The sequence below is a fragment of the Sinocyclocheilus rhinocerous genome, unplaced genomic scaffold (genome assembly GCF_001515625.1).
Source record: "Sinocyclocheilus rhinocerous isolate Xijiao unplaced genomic scaffold, SAMN03320098_v1.1 scaffold628, whole genome shotgun sequence".
Classification (NCBI taxonomy): domain Eukaryota; kingdom Metazoa; phylum Chordata; class Actinopteri; order Cypriniformes; family Cyprinidae; genus Sinocyclocheilus; species Sinocyclocheilus rhinocerous.
The window spans coordinates 304,633-322,459 of NW_015650779.1; the positions used below are offsets into that span (position 1 = coordinate 304,633).

At 35.9% G+C, this 17,827-nt stretch overlaps 1 pseudogene; it reads right to left on the reverse strand.

The window, feature by feature from the left end:
- Positions 1-3,122: 3,122 nt before the first annotated feature.
- The window catches only part of LOC107712589 (palmitoyltransferase ZDHHC18-like), a 22,001-nt pseudogene continuing 7,296 nt past the window's right edge, over positions 3,123-17,827 (reverse strand).

Consider the following 17,827-nt stretch of genomic DNA (forward strand, 5'->3'; position numbering starts at 1 on the left):
ACAAAAAAAATTGAGGGCAAAATTCGAGCAGGCTAAGTGGTCGTAAAAAAAAAAAAAAAATAGTCACACTTGTGGTCTTCGACCATAGGAAATGAATGGAACATTGACAAAAACACAAACATTCAGAGAATTTTTGTGTGTAAAATCTACAAATATGCCACAATGCAGAAAAAAAGTACACAGCAATGACGGGGTGAAATTTTAAAACATCAAGAGTGCAAAACCAACACATCCACTCACACACATGAGTACACACACACTTATACACACACACACACACCTATGAACGAACACAGCAAATATGTAAAATAAAAGCAATAATTCAACTACAATACAGTAAAAAAGTTGACAGCAAGGAAGGGGTTACACTTTAAAACATCAAGAGTGCAAAACAGACACATCCACTCACACACACACTCACAGACACACAAACACACACATGCACAATTATACACACTCAAATGGAATAACCATATATCCAAAATGAGTCAGAAGTCTGAAATAAGAGGTTGAAATCAGACCCAGAAGGATTAAACTCTGATAAAGCATTCCTTTTCAATTTTTGTTACATTTTTATAGAATTTTAGTGCTTTGTGTAACAAAATGCTTTCTCTGTGTTCAGGTTTGACTGTAGTAGTAATAATTCAAAAACTGATGCTTCAAATCAACATTTCAAAAAATTTAAAAATTTAAAAATGTAAACCTTTACAAAAAGTTGTCTTTGAGAATGTCTAAACATATATCCAAACCCACAACTTAATAAAATGTCTATTTATGTCTAAAAACAATTAGAGAATTTATAGGCCTTTTATATAGAGCTATATAGGAATCTAGTGGCTAAACCATAGAATTGCAGATGTTTTTCTTTTTTTTACTCCCACCAGATGGCACTAATTTGGCTTCAAAAAATTGGATTTGAAAGGCATTGACTCTATTTTAACATGAAATACTGCATTAATTGAAAAGTAATATAAAAAATATTTTGTAAAAAAAAAAAAAAAAAAAGTATTATTTTCAATGGGACGAAATTGATCATAATTGTTGCATAAATATGAATTAGTACCATGAAATTATTTCAAAATACAAAATAAAAAATATTATTTAACAAAAATATGTTACATTGATTGTACTGGGGTTTCCGGTCACTTTTAACTGTGAAGACCACAAGTGTAACTCCCAAATAAGGAGCACCAGAGGGTTAATATAAACGTAAACTATAATACATTTTTAAATGCAGCCTATAATTGTCTCAAGACATAACATTTGGTCTGTATTTAGTGTAGAATATTTCTTTTTAAAAGTATGCCAAAGTGTACTTCTTTTTCACAAGGATTAGTATGCAGCAGGCTAACATTCTGTTCTGATCATAGCTCTAGTACACTTTTAAATCCATAAATCCTGAATATCAGAATTGCCAAGTGATATTTCCTCTCACATGGTAATAACACATATTTCCTCTGACATTCAGAAGCACACTAGAAAATGTATGTGCACCACGTCTGACGTTTATAAGGCAGCAGAATGCATGACAAACTCCAGACTGGCCTGTTAGTACTTTGTATTTATTTGTGCAAATGTTGCAGAGGTCTTGAGAAAAAGAGGATCAATTTCAGCATTCATAAATAACATTCAGTTTGCATATTAAGTCAAAACCTGGATAACAATACAACACCCACATTCCCATTCGAACACAAAGTGTCCACGCATACAGTAGCACATGAGTCCAACGATGAAGAACTAAAACATTACAGTATTGCTGCATTGAGAGTTAGTGCATTAAAACTGTTCCTTTACTAATTACTGATAGACAGCAGTGGGTCAGGAATGCAACATGAAGAACAGCAGACTTGACGAGGTTTAGAGAGAAACACTCAGATTAACCAGTTAACTTTTCAACTAGATCTTCAACACGGTGATCAGGGAACTCGGAGGCTTCATCTCATCCACATTAGCAGGTACTTGTGCACATTTAATACCATGTTCAAACACAATATGTTACAAAATCATGCTGAAGTCCTTTGGGAAAATAATGAATTACTGGTGAGAAGATTCTTGTTCAACATGATGGATCAGGGTTGTATGATAATGGTGAAATGGTTGATCGCGATTATTTTACTCAACAATATAATATTGTCTTTTTCTCTTTTTTACATTTCATCAGAATTATTGCACTTTCATTTAAGCACAAATCAAGAGAATGTCAACTCGCATGGTTTCCTTGCAGATTTAGCTGCTGCAAACAGCACAAACGACCGCGTGAAAGAAAACACAACTTATATTTGAGCAGAATATCTCAGAGATCGCTAAATCGGTGTTTTCAGCTCAAAAGTGCTTTTTCCGTAACTTAGAGAAAGCGTGTGTGAATGGTTGCCAAGTTGGGAAGATTAGTGTTGCCCATTATTTTCAATTGAAAGTAGTCTCGGAAAGTAGCTAAAGTCTGTCCAAAAAGTCGCTAGATTTGTCGAGAGTAGCTGCATTTCCATTACCCTTCAAATTGAGCAAACTGAAATTGAAAATTGAAAATAAGCTCAATGGAAACACGTCAATTACGCAAAAACTCCCATGTATCGCAAAAATTGTATACACTCGCATGAGGTGGTTTTTCAGGCAATTCGAAAAAGGAATATTTCGCAAAATTCCAATGGAAATTTTTTCGCATTTACAGGTCACATGGCGTACGTAAAAGTCACATGATCATTCTTTGATGTACTATAACCTCCAAGAAGCACCTCATATGTGGCCGCTCTCAAGTACAAAGGGCTTTCCTTGCCATTAATGCTTGAATAACCCCTTATTTACACTGCACACGTCTGTGGCGCGTTACGGCTCTGACACAGCCACTCGAGCTGATCACGGCCACTTTAGTCAATGCTCGTGTTTATACCAGTCGCGCCGCAGCACGATGCTTCGCTAAAGATAACGCCTCTGTCTCCTTCTAAAAATAATGGCTAGTGTGGTGGCTACGATATACATAAACCTATCAACATCCGTCGCCATGACTTATCGCGAGAGGAAAAAATGATGTTTTAGTCACAATAACATTGGTTAATGGAAACACCGTCATTTCGCAATAGTTTTTTCTATATCGCAATATCGCAAAAGATTTGCGCAAATCTGTAATAGAAAAAATAAGCTAATCGCTAATAAGGTCTGAAAAGTTGATAAATCTAGTGACAAAGTCGCTAAGTTGGCAACACTGATTAAGCAAACCACTGGTCAGAAAATGTATCAATTCATGAAAAGAGCTATGATTGGGGGGGATTTAAACTCTTGACATCTGGCAACCACAACAATGAATGCTAGTGGAGTCTTGATACCAATGTACGATAACGCAAATGACAAATTAAACTGAAACGTTTTCAGGACAAATTACCAGTGGGCAAATATCGCAAACATTTTCGAAGAGGGGCAATTATCAAAAATTCGAGAGGGGCAGAAACCGTGATCATGATTATAATACAACTCATCGTGCAGCCCTATGACGGATGAAGAATGATTGTGAGCTATATTCTCCAGGCATGCTCTTATTTTTTGCATAAAGACGATTGGTTCTTTGCTTTATTGAAGCTTGACCAATGCATCCCCAATGAGACCTAAAAGAGGCCAGAGAAATGGATCCCAGAGTTCATGTCCACATTGAGGACTAAAGTGTTCTTGTTCCATTATTGCTGTTCTGATGAAGCTCATTTTGGAACTCACTGTTAAGATTGGCAATTGTCTTAAAGGCAATTGCTCTGCAGTTCACTCTTGAGACCTTTGTGCTTGTTTATATCGAAACACTTTTCCAGTTTTCCAGTCATCAATCTGTTAACGGAAGTCCATACTTCATATTTGCTCTCCAGGTTGCAGAGTTGATGGTATTCCTCTACAGAAGAATAATCCAGCCGCCAGTTTCGTAAACCTGGAGATCTTTCTGGCAATATCATACCTGTTTGTTTGAAGTCACAACCAATACTCAATGAATCAATCAATCAATCTCATGAGGTCAAATTCAAATAATCCAAGAAATGCATTAACATGCACCATCACAGGGCGTTGCAGGTCCGATTGCTCAGTGCAGAGAACTGAATTTTGGGTCTCTGTTCTTGGAGTCTTTCCGTCTTGAACTGTGGCTGTGATGAGGTCTTGGAGAGGAGTTGGAGGTCTTGTGGGTGTGATGAGTGGTTTGTTTTGCCTTGGATCTGTGGTGGGAGTGATGTTTGTGAGGGGTGTTGGTCGACTGGCGTCCTCCAGCGGTCTTGGGCGGCTCGGGGGCAGGTGACGGGACGATCTCTGGAAGAGTCTCCAAGACGGCCGGCACGGTTTGAGGTTTGGCCTGCGGACAGGAGCTTGTGAGGAGAGGAGATCGAGAGGCCGTTTCCAGCAGACCTTTGGTTCCCTGTGTGCACTGTGGAGGGAGATGGGAAAGATAGATGGATGGTTATGATGGTAATGAAGAACCAGGGATAAAGGAATGGGTGTGACAGACAAAAACTGAAGTAGATTCACGTTAGAAAGAGTGGAAGTAAAATATTTCGAGGTGGTTTAAAAGAAAAAGCTTATATAGCTGAGCAGTAAAGCTACAGCCAATCAGATATCAGTGTCACTGATGACTCATGCAAATTATTCTTCTTCTGCTATATAGAACTAAATATGACCAACTGAGTCATATTGAAGTGCTCGTATAAATTCTGCTAGGAGAGAACAATGTAAATTAACAGCAGCAAAATCATGAGACTTACAGATAAGGAGTCAAATCAGAACAGATTAGACAAAATACTATCTTAAAGGGTATTTCACTGAAAAATTTTAATTATATGGTTATGTACTCACCCTCATGTTGTTTAAAACGTATCTTTTTTTATATATCTCCCATACATTAAAGGAGATGTTTAGCAGTAGATGTGCTGCACAAAAAAAAAACAAAAAAAAACAAGGGCTCTAAAATGAAACTAATTAACCGCAAATGTGACAAAAAAAAACGAATCACTGCGCACCGGTGTCTCCTGCTGCACGCATCAAACGCCACGCAATCCGTGCATGTTTAATTCACGCAAATGTGGTTCTTAAAGGTCCACTATGCAGACATTTTAAGTTGTTGTGTGTAAAGATTCAAACTTGGCCCCTCCTCATGGTTGGAACACCATAAGAAGCCACACCCCCTGTTGCTGACATCATCAGTGTTGCCAGATTGGGCAGATTGGGGTTTGATTGTGTGGGTCAAAATTGGCTTGGGTGGGTGAACAAAATTTGGGCTAGTTTGGAAACAGTTTTTAATGTTTACATTTTATAGGCAAGTAACAAATTTGCCTATAGAAGGCAGACGTGATGATTCATGAGTGATGGGTTTTTAACACAATAAGGAATCAGATTTTAAATTTGTAGCTGTATATTCAAGTGATCACTATGTAAAAGTGTCATAAATATAAGTTGTAGCTACAGTAAAAAGTGAAAGAGCTGAATGTAATGGGTGGGATTTTCTTGAAGTGTGCAGGTTTTAAAGAGCTTTTGTGCTTAAAATCATTGAGCCAATCTGGCAACACTGGACATCATATCAGTTGCCAGAACACACACAGCCCAACCGACTCAAAAGACTGTCTGCGGGAAGATGAGTGATGATTTAACTTCTTTCCCAAATATGGTGTTTATCGTGCAGAAAATGTTTTTTTTTAAATTATTTATTTAATATGAATGAACAAATGACTGGCTGCAATTTGCGAGCACTTTTAGCCGTCTTCAGGCTTGTTTGCCAAAAAACAAAAGTAATTATTTTTGTGTCGAGACGGCGGCGAAATTAGCGGCGCTTTCCAAGCTTCAGACAAAACAAGCAGTTCATTTAATGAATAAACCAAAAAGATTTACAAAACAGTTTCGATCAGCCTAGTGAGTTAGCGGTTTGAATAAGACGCTCTCAGTCTGACTCCGTTACTGAACCACAAAATTTTCTGTTATGTCCAATTTGAAATAATCAGAATATGACTAGGCCTGTCGCAATAATCAATATATCGACAATATATCGGCAATATATGTACATGACCTCAATAATTTTTGGCGACGCAATATATCTCCCATTATATTTACTATATTTTTTATGTCACCATGTTTTTTGCATTCCACTTGCGCCTGTGTCTTTTGCAGCTTCTCGTACATAACGTAGTCATGAGGTGCTAGTTCAAATTTAAAAAATGCTTCTACAAAATGCTGTTACATTATGATTATATATTCAGTGGCATAAAATGGTCTTTAAAATGACAATAATATCGCGTATCGCAATTATCTCTGGGGCAATATATCGCACAACAAAAAGTTGTTATCGTGACAGGCCTAAATATGACTTACGTCAGTCTATTTACTGACTATTCTCATATGACAATGTGTAATTAAAGATGCATATTGTAATAAATAATGAATCAATAATATGATCTAAAGGCACTTCTAAAAAAAAGTGTGAATAATGTTTTTTTCTTGTTCCTCTCACAAAGCTATCGCATGGCCTCAAAATATAGATCATAATGATAGATCATTTTGACTTACTGAATTTATTTTAATGATAACTTTACAGGAACAAGGACTGTAAAGCTTGAACATGCATTCATTGTATGGAAAACAAGAGCTTGGACATTCTGCTTAACATCTCCTTTTGTTATCCACAGAAGGATTTGGAACAACACGAGGGCATAAACATGACTTTTATGTTTGGATGAATTTCCCTTTAAGATTTTGGTCCATGGCATTATACTACAGCTTAACCAGACTGAAAACACAACTCAAAACATAACCAGACTCAAAACATATATACACAAACAAAACATGAAATAGTGGTTAGTGGTCAGAATGGGAGGAGGAGGAGCAGTGCTGATCGTGTGCTGATGCTGTAAACCATCAGCCGTCGAGCATCAGCACTATTAGCTCTGGCAGCAGCACTCATTCAGGCAGCATGCAGACCGAAATCATGTGGAGCCAATGTGACGCCACCTACAGGAGTTTATCAGTGTGCCCCAAACACCCGCCTGAGTCTTACCAACCTCCCCACAATCCCCTACTTCTGCCCACTGAACCATCAGCCGGCACAAGACAGGGCGAAATCCAGGCAATCTTTCTCCTAAACACACATGCACACACACATACAGAGGACAAGGGTTAATGTGCGAAGACCGATAAGTGTAACAGCACTAATGTGCACTAATGCATCAGAACATGCCAGGAAAACATACACAACTGTGAGTAAACAAACAACTCGATACCTACATACTCAAAACAACAAATATGCATGCAGGACAAGAATTCTGTGGTTTAGTTTGAAAAATATTTATTTAACATTAAAATGCATTTTCAATATATACAAGCACAGACATGTTCAAAAGTACAAAATGTCAGCAATGTTCTTAATGTAAAAAAATATGCATTCATAAGTAAAATCCCATAGGGAAATTTCCATGTCACATGCAAACTATTTCACAATATATGCACATGCACACAGACACAACCACACATCAAGTGAGTGTACTTTGTTTACTGTGCAGAGATGCATTAGCACCTTATTAACTTTACCTGCATTTTTTTCCGTAAATCAAACTGATATTTTTCCATAGTTTAATAGAAGTCATATTCACCATAGCTATTTATTTTGGACTTCACAAAACAGGATGACATGGACTTTTCCGCCACGTTAAAACCAAAGAAATGTACATAAACACTAGAGCTGTTAGCTGTTGGTTTGTTTGTTCACTGATGAGAGGCACTTTTGTTTTGGTGACAAGTTCAACATCGGAGTATAAACCAAAAAGATCTGAATAAACTTCAAGGAACATTCAAGTTGATAAACAGCCACAAGAAAACACAAAAACTAAAAACAAACAAGTTGCTTGTTTGTTTGAACCAAACAACCTGAATTATACAAACAAACAAACAGCTTGAGTTGTTTTTACATGCTCAGATTATACTAAAAACAAACAACTTTAATAAATTGATGAAAAATAAACAACATTTGTGAGAGGTGTTTGCTTATACTCGGATGTTTTTCAAGAGCACCATTGTGCGTCATAATCGCACAAGTCTTTCAACCATCGAAGAGCTTCAAAAATAAACACCATCACCTGAAACTACAGCGTCTTTCCTGCTCACAAACTGTGAGTTCTACCTAGTGTCACAGGAAGTCAAAAGTTTCATTTCCTTTTTTTGTAATAAGATGCACAGTTGTGCAAAATAACACGAAGGCTACACCCATTGCTCTGTAAACCATATACACTCCAATCCACTGATCTACGAGGGAGCCAAACCATAGACAATGAGTACATAAACATTTATTTCCCTTTCAAACTCAAAGTAAACAACACAAATCTCATCTATATATGTGACTTTGACCAAGGCGGCACAGCCGTAACGGCTCTCCTCAACACCAAACAAATCTGAGACAGCCACACTTGGCTGCAGCCCAGCGAGCCGAACGCTGTCTGACATCTAAATGAAGGGTGCGACCCATGCCAAAACGCATCAAACAATGCAGCAAGAGGAGAAAATGCTGGCTTTGGATCAGACACAGGAAGTCAGGCTGTCGAGTGGCTCTGAATGGAGATGGCAGGTTGCTGTAGGGTTACGACCGGGGGTGGAGGAGGAGGAGGTCGGCCTGAGGTGACTGCTCTTCCTACCATGTTTCTGTCGTTTTTAGCAGCCGGGAGCTCGATTTCCACAGGACTGGTCTGGACGGAGTCATCAGAGGGCACAAAGCCTCGCCTGTCAATCAAACTGACAAGACAAGAGAGGAGGCAAAGGAATTACAACAAAGCCACAGTGATAAACAGAGGCTCCATATTGTGGCTATAACAGGTGCATCTCAATAAATTAGAATGTCGTGGAAAAGTTCATTTATTTCAGTAATTCAAATCAAATTGTGAAACTCGTGTATTAAATAAATTCCACGACATTCTAATTTATTGAGATGCACCTGTAGTTTTTACTGGTATACTGGAGACCATATACACTCATCTACACACATCTCACCTGGGTGGCATGGGTCCACAGAGCACAGAACAGCAGTTTTTGATAATGCTGTTGTAACTAAGGATTTCCAACGTCCTCATTTCCACTTTTCCCTGACCAGGAGCCTTTAATCTGTAATACGGACACAAAAATACACATACAATCCATGAAATATTTACGCCTACATAATAATAAAAATAACAAAAATAATGTATTTGTATGTATTTTCTATGGTGGCCGAGAGAGCTCAGTCTGCAGCAACTTTACACAAGCAAATTAAGAAAACATCATCAGTTTGACAACACATGCTGCAAATACTCACAGCACAACCAAATACAGAAATGCTCTGCAAATACGCACAACGTGACCAAATACTTTGTATTTGTTTGTGTTGTGAGTATTTGCAGCACATTTCTGTATTTGGTTATGTTGTGAGTATTTGGAGAGCATTTCTGTATTCAGTTACTTTGTGAGTATTTGCAGCACATTTCTGTATTTGGTTATGCAAGTATTTTCAGTGTTTCTGTATTTGGTTGCATTGTGAGTATTTGCAGCATGTTTCTGTATTTGTATGTGTTGTATTTGCAGAGCATTTCTGTATTTGGTTATGTTGCGAGTATTTGGAGAGCATTTCTGTATTCGGTTACTTTGTGAGTATTTGCAGCACATTTTTGTATTTGGTTATGCAAGTATTTTCAGTGTTTCTGTATTTGGTTGCATTGTGAGTATTTGCAGCGTGTTTCTGTATTTAGTCACTTTGTGAGTATAGTGCAGATCATTTCTGTATTTGGTTATGTTGTAAGTATTTGCAGCGCGTTTCTGTATTTTATTCACTTTGTGAGTATAGTGCAGATCATTTCTGTATTTGGTTATGTTGTAAGTATTTGCAGCGCGTTTCTGTATTTTATTCACTTTGTGAGTATGTGCAGATAATTTCTGTATTTAGTCGTTTTGTGAGTATTTGCAGTATGTTTCTGTATTTGATTGTGTTGTGAGTATTTGCGGTATGTTTCTATATTTGATAGTGTTGTGAGTATTTGCAGTATGTTTCTGTATTTGATTGTGTTGTGAGTATTTGCAGTATTTTTATCTAATAAACTTAATTCAGTCATACATAAATCAAACTAAGACTTATATAATAGTACTAGCAAAACTGAATGTGTTTTAAATACAAACTAACCAGATTTATATATTTAATGCTGATCAATAAATCCAGTTTGTGTCAATCTCATAAATTTATCTAACCGAATATTGCTTGTTTCACAACTAATCATTACTAATTTTAAACGTCATCAAAACAAATCATACGTTTTTACTGAATTAATTGTTTTCACAATTAACAGATTTATGCTGATTCTAAGCAATTTAAATAATTCTGAATCAAGAATTTTGAAAACAATTATTTATGAATGTGAAACTTTTTTTTTTTTATGTATGACTAACAAATATAAGCATCACAAAGTTTATTAATTTATGACAAAGCAGTGCAATTCAAATGGTAAATATATGTATTTGAATTACATATACATTATCTTAAATTTAGGCCTAAATTGTTCAGTGTATTAGAGGTAAAAACTACTTTTACACCTCTTAAGTTATGAAAGGAAAACACTTACATCCTCATTGGTAGTAAGATTTGCAGCTACCAGGTATGTATGGAAGCCTGAGAGGCCCAAAATGGACCAAACTGAAAAGAAGCAAACCACTAACTCAAGAGCAGTGAAGAAAGTAAAGGAAAACTTCAGAATTTGCACCAATAATGAATATTAACAGCACACAGTACAGGAATATTCTGGGTTAAATATAACTTGATCAACAGCATCATTTTGACTAGTCCCTTGGTTTGTACAAACATTGCACTTATAATGAAAGTGCACCAAAGTGTTGAGCCCTGCATATGACACGCAGAGGGAAAAAACTGATATTATGGCCATGGATTAGGAATTAATTCCCTTGTTTTAGTTAAATCACTGCCACAGTTGAACTAAACTAAAAGGAATGAATCAGTACAATATGGCCATGATTTAACTAAAATGAAGGAACTTATTAATAAATCATGGGAACAATTTAGCTAAAACGAAAGAAAAAATACAATGTGGCCATAATATCTATTCCCCACCCCACATGTCATGTGCGGTAGTCCATACAGAAGTGTTCAAAGCAGAAATGTGACATTTGTACGGTGGCCGAGAAGTGCTAAACAAATCACAATTCTGAAATCAAAATAACAAATTACAAACGCAAATGCAAGTTTAAAAAACAAAATAAAAATTCAGAAAGCACAACAACAATTCAGAAAACATAACATTTTTTTTTTTTAGACTTGCATTTGTGTTTGTAATTTGTTATTTTGATTTCAGAATTGTGATTTGTTTAGCACTTCTCGGCCACCGTACATTTGGGTGGCTGGAACAATTGCATTCAGAGGCACTCAAATGTGCATTGTAAAAACCACTATGACTATACTAGCTACATAATACTATCATAAATACTGCCCCATAGATTCACATTGTAAGCACATTACTACAAACCCAATTTTCATTTGTTTTTATAAACTGAGGCACAAGTTGACATTTTCGGTGTCATTTCTTGTTCATTGAACTTCACTTGTATTTAACCCAGCACATTCCTTTACGGCAATTTTTTGCAAGTTAAACATCTGAACTCAAACAACAAATGAAAGGATATCTGGCAGGACTCGCTTGGAGAGCGAAAACCAACCCATTTCCTCCTTGTGACCCTATAAAAGAGAGCATTAGTCACTAAAAGCTTTTATCAGATCTTAAGCCATTTAGGTCCAATAAGAGATTCACATGGCCTCTCATCATCTCATTTGGCATCTGTGCTTGCATTTAGAAATACAGCATAGTGCAAACAGACCAACTCTTTGATTAAAAAGAGCTGATGTAAACACTACCAGTCTATTATCTGGACACATCTAACTAAATTAAATGGTTTATGCTTCAAAACTGCAAATTAGTTTTGTCTAAATTGTTCCAATTTGGAACAATGTTATATTACATTTTCTTTTATAAAACCAACAACTCCTTCAGTGCTGTTCAAACACATCCCATGATGCACCTCATGAAGTAAGTTCCACTATTATACAAAAGATTTTGGTTGGTATAATTTTTACAGTAAAAACAGTAATATTGTGAAATATTACTACAATTTAAAATAACTGTTTTCTATTATAATATATTGTAAAATGTAATTTATTTCTGTGATCAAAGCTGCATTTTCAGCATCATTACCCCAGTCTTCAGTGTCACATGATCCTTCAAAAAGAATTCTAATATGCTGATTTACTGCTCAAGAAATACATTTGATTATTATCTTTTATTATTCGCATTTTTAGGAAAAGCGTGATTTATTAGGATTTGTTTTAGGATACTACAGCATTTATTTGAAATCGAAATCTTTTGTAACATTGTAAATGTCTCTAACGTCACTTTTTAGAACTACTCTGGTTACAAATCTCTATATACAAAGAGCTCTTAACTGGAAAGTGACATGACCTCACTGAACCCATGTTAAATTCACACACCACTCAGCGACGTACATATTTGTTTGAGCTCACAGATACACAAAGAGTTGTCAAGGAAAATGAAATGACACATACTCAGAGCCAGGTGTGTGGTTACACAGCCGAAGATGAAGGCCGTGAGGAAAGACAGCGAGACGATGAAGGTGTAGAAGAAGCGATAGTTTCGTTTTCCCACACAGTTGCCGACCCAGGGGCAGTGATGATCGAAGCGCTCTGTCAAACACACACGACAGTGGGCCGTCACACGGCTCGTGATTTATTACAGCAGGAATTAAAAAGGCTGCTGGCTTAAGAACAAGTGAGAACTTCAGAGATCAAACCAAAAACGCACACCGCTTCAAACCGGCTTCATAAACCTAACGCTATAAATAGCACCGCTAAATCTGAGAAAGATAACATCCTACATGGATGCACAAGCAGAGGAGTGTGAAAACTGCACACAATAAACACACTGGCAATTAATATTGAATGTTAGGAGTAACCACATTACATAGCAGTGTTTGCCTGTACAGTACAAAATCAAGAGCAACAGTGAAGTAAGAAATGATTAATTTTCTTTATAGAGGAATTGATTTTTAACACAATTACAAGCACTTAAAGACAGAGCTATTGTGAGCTACAGTGTTGTTAATCAATGGCATATGCATTTGTTGAAACCAACCGATTTAAATTTGATTGTGTCATTTGCAATGCTTCATCGGGACTGTATTTCTTTTCCTCATTAAAGCCATAAAACCACACAGTTTTGAACCTTCGTTTCATTTACAGACACTCAAAGTATGTGGTTTTGGTAACGCTTTAGATTAGACAACTCCTCTTGTTGATAAGCTCTTCTAGACGATGGGCACATGTTGCGTTCACAAATGCGCATTACATTAATGATAAGATGGCGCCGACGCTGATGGCTGCCTCCGTGGCGTGCTCCGCAGTTGTTTTTATGTTTTTGTTAGTTTGTCCTGTCTTTAGTTATATCCCTGCGATCAGTTTCACCAGAGACGAATTGCTGGACATTCGGAAGTACACACCACCCGATATTTCACCGGTTTTTGATTATTCTGATGTTTTGCTGGACATTGTAGTCAGGGGAGCATGTAAATAAATGTGATCCCCCTCAACAAACAGTACAGCACACTAATAGTTCAGAGACTTACATACTGTTCACACGAAATTAGGTTTTGTCATTCGACTGTGCTGATTTTTCCATTGTGCTTCTATGTAAGCATGTGTTGCATCTTTTGCAGTCTTGCGAATGGCACATAATGGTCTAAAACCATGGCACATGGCAAAGTTATAAAAAAAAAAAGAAAGAAAAAAAAGAAAGAAAAAGAAATTGCTACTCTAGACACTGTTTTTATTTATTCCACTCTCAAACAAACACACACACACACACACACAATGAAGATCTATAGATTAAGTTGCTTCTTTTAATTTAAGAACACTGCAAAAGATGACGCCCATTTAGCAAAAAGCAACAAATTAATGACCCCTCACATTGTTCACACACATTGAGTTTTTGCATTTAAAATGGCAGATGCATGAAAGTGGATTATAAAAATATGATTACAAATTTTGCAAGAATTTGCATTGTTTTTGTATGTGAACATACACATTGCATCATTTGCAGTGTCTCACACATGGAGTTCTAAAAACACGGCACATAAAATCAAAAAGATGTTTAAAAGACAACTTTTTAAAAACTTCTAATTCCACTACACTGTGTCTCACAGTTTTGCATTTAAAGACACAAGATTTATAATAAAAAATAAATAAATAAATAAAAAAAGGTCCACAGATAATAGTTTTAATTTAAAGTTGCGTCTGTTAATTAGAGTACTGCATTTTTGGAAAGCTGCAAAAGATGTGAAAAGTGAGTGCAATGGTCAAAGACATGCCTTTAGTGAAAAAGCAGCACAGTGAAAACATGCTGTGTGTGAATGACCCCTTAGAGACAGTTCAACACAGCATTTTTGCATATGAAACCATGAGAGTCTAGAGAGGTAAAAAGCAAGTCTTGTAATATTTTGCTATCATGATGAAAACAGAGATGTGTTCCAGTTCATCAAAGCAGAGACGCACACCTACACTAATGTATTCTAACATGTGATTATAACGATGGCAACAGATGTAAATAAATGTGATCCCCCTCAACAAACAGTACAGCACACTAATAGTTCAGAGACTTACATACTGTTCACACGAAATTAGGTTTTGTCATTCGACTGTGCTGATTTTTCCATTGTGCTTCTATGTAAGCATGTGTTGCATCTTTTGCAGTCTTGCGAATGGCACATAATGGTCTAAAACCATGGCACATGGCAAAGTTATAAAAAAAAAAAGAAAGAAAAAAAAAAAAAAAAAAAAATCCAACCCAATCAGCCTGGCTTATCAGTCAGATTTACCCATCACTAAATGACCCAGCAAATAAAACAAGCTCTGATTGGTTGGTTTAATTGTCATTAAAAGTTGGCATGCAATGGAAATTGGGGTAATTTTTTTTCCTCCCTACTGTGCTGTATATGTAAGTGAAATTGAGGTAGGGTTGATTTTGTTCAACAGGAATTACGTTGATCATTGCTGGATGGGAGGGATTATTGCCCAGCCCTCAAACGTCATCAGAGAAGACATGCTGTTGCAAAGGGAAGGGGAAATTAATATATGTTTTATTACAATTATGAGGCCACTGGTTTGATCCTTGTTCACAGTCTTCATGGAAACAAATAGAAAAAGAACTCATTTTGCCAATTCGTCTGAAAGATTCGCACTAGAAAAACAAAACCACTGGCGCAAGGGAGAACTGCTTGAAAAAAAATCCATTTAGTGTAATCATTAGAGCAATGCGTTATTTAAAGGTGCCGCTTTCACCCCTTCACATCAAAAAAGTTACATTAACAATATGCTACATAAAAAGCATTAAGCAAGGCGGCAATCAAAAAAACTCAGAAAAAAAAAAAAATGCATCTAATGTTGGATTTGTGGTTGTATAAGTCACAGACAAAGAATCTGTTAAATAAATGCACACCACCTTATTATGTTTCATACCGACTAAACTAATTTTAAACTCCCCTCTTGTAATATTTTGCTATCATGATGAAAACAGAGATGTGTTCCAGTTCATCAAAGCAGAGACGCACACCTACACTAATGTATTCTAACATGTGATTATAACGATGGCAACAGATGTAAATAAATGTGATCCCCCTCAACAAACAGTACAGCACACTAATAGTTCAGAGACTTACATACTGTTCACACGAAATTAGGTTTTGTCATTCGACTGTGCTGATTTTTCCATTGTGCTTCTATGTAAGCATGTGTTGCATCTTTTGCAGTCTTGCGAACGGCACATAATGGTCTAAAACCATGGCACATGGCAAAGTTATAAAAAAAAAAAGAAAGAAAAAAAAAAGAAAAAGAAATTGCTACTCTAGACACTGTTTTTATTTATTCCACTCTCAAACAAACACACACACATACACACACACAATGAAGATCTATAGATTATTAAGTTGCTTCTTTTAATTTAAGAACACTGCAAAAGATGACGCCCATTTAGCAAAAAGCAACAAATTAATGACCCCTCACATTGTTCATACACATTGAGTTTTTGCATTTAAAATGGCAGATGCATGAAAGTGGATTATAAAAATATGATTACAAATTTTGCAAGAATTTGCATTGTTTTTGTATGTGAACATACACATTGCATCATTTGCAGTGTCTCACACATGGAGTTCTAAAAACACGGCACATAAAATCAAAAAGATGTTTAAAAGACAACTTTTTAAAAACTTCTAATTCCACTACACTGTGTCTCACAGTTTTGCATTTAAAGACACAAGATTTATAATAAAAAATAAATAAATAAATAAAAAAAGGTCCACAGATAATAGTTTTAATTTAAAGTTGCGTCTGTTAATTAGAGTACTGCATTTTTGGAAAGCTGCAAAAGATGTGAAAAGTGAGTGCAATGGTCAAAGACATGCCTTTAGTGAAAAAGCAGCACAGTGAAAACATGCTGTGTGTGAATGACCCCTTAGAGACAGTTCAACACAGCATTTTTGCATATGAAACCATGAGAGTCTAGAGAGGTAAAAAGCAAGATCTAGAGATGCGTTCCTAAAAAGCTGAACTTATTTGACTGCATGTTTTTAGAAGGTCTTGTCATGCGAGACGCTGCAAAAAACACAAGGGCAACAGTCAAAGACATCCATCTAGCGCATGTTTACACAAAGGAAAAGAAGTGCAATGGAATGCAAAAAAACACGGTATGTGTGAACAGCCTCTAATCTGTGATTTTCTGTCTGTGCACTAGAATTTGACTTTTTTTTTTGTTTGTTTGTTTGTTTGTTTGTTTTACATGCTTTATTCCAATCCAGTCAAACACATCGGCTGATGTACACAGTGATTGATCCTCAAATTAAGGTGACCCAGTAGTGCACAACACAACGAAATTAAAAAAGCAAACATAAGCTCACAACACAACGCCATTAAAAAAGCAAACATAAGCTCACAACACAACGCAATTAAGCCACAACTAGGGCTGGGCGATAAATCGATAACGATAATTATCGCGCGATATAAATTTCCTCGATAAACGATAACAAGAGGTCGAAAATTTTTTCGATATAAGGTTTATGAGGCAAAGGCGGAACGAAAGAGCGCAACTTATTTGAAGCGCGTCACTCGGACCGTTTATCTGCTCGGATCAAAGTTCGCTTGCATTCAGCGAGGAACACAAATAACAGCGCTGACAAACAGGAGAAACACTTTGCGCAACGACACCGTTAGAAGACTTTTTAATCTACAAATTGCCATCATTTACCATAGATTTACTCTAGTAGCACTAACTGCACCATGGTATTGTGTCAGAAATGTCAAATTTATATTATTAAAATAGACATGTTTTAAATGTATTGAAGGAGGAGTAATAGAATATAATTACAGTATTTTTTTGTGATTAAGCTATATAGCGTTTATGCATTTATACTAAATTTATTTAGACTAGCTACTGTTTTTCATACAAATACCTAAAAACCATATCACATTTTTTACCATGGTATTGAGGTGCTATATTTGTGATTTTAACTGTGATTATCATGATCTAAATGTATGCTACTATGGAAGACCAGTGGTTAATAATAATAATAATAATAATAATAATAATAATAATAAAAAAGTCAGAATAATTAAATTTCATAATAATAATAATAATAATAATAATAATAATAATAATAATAATAATAATAATAATAATAATAATAATAATAATAATAATAATAATAATAATAATAATAATAATAATAATAATAATAATAATAATAA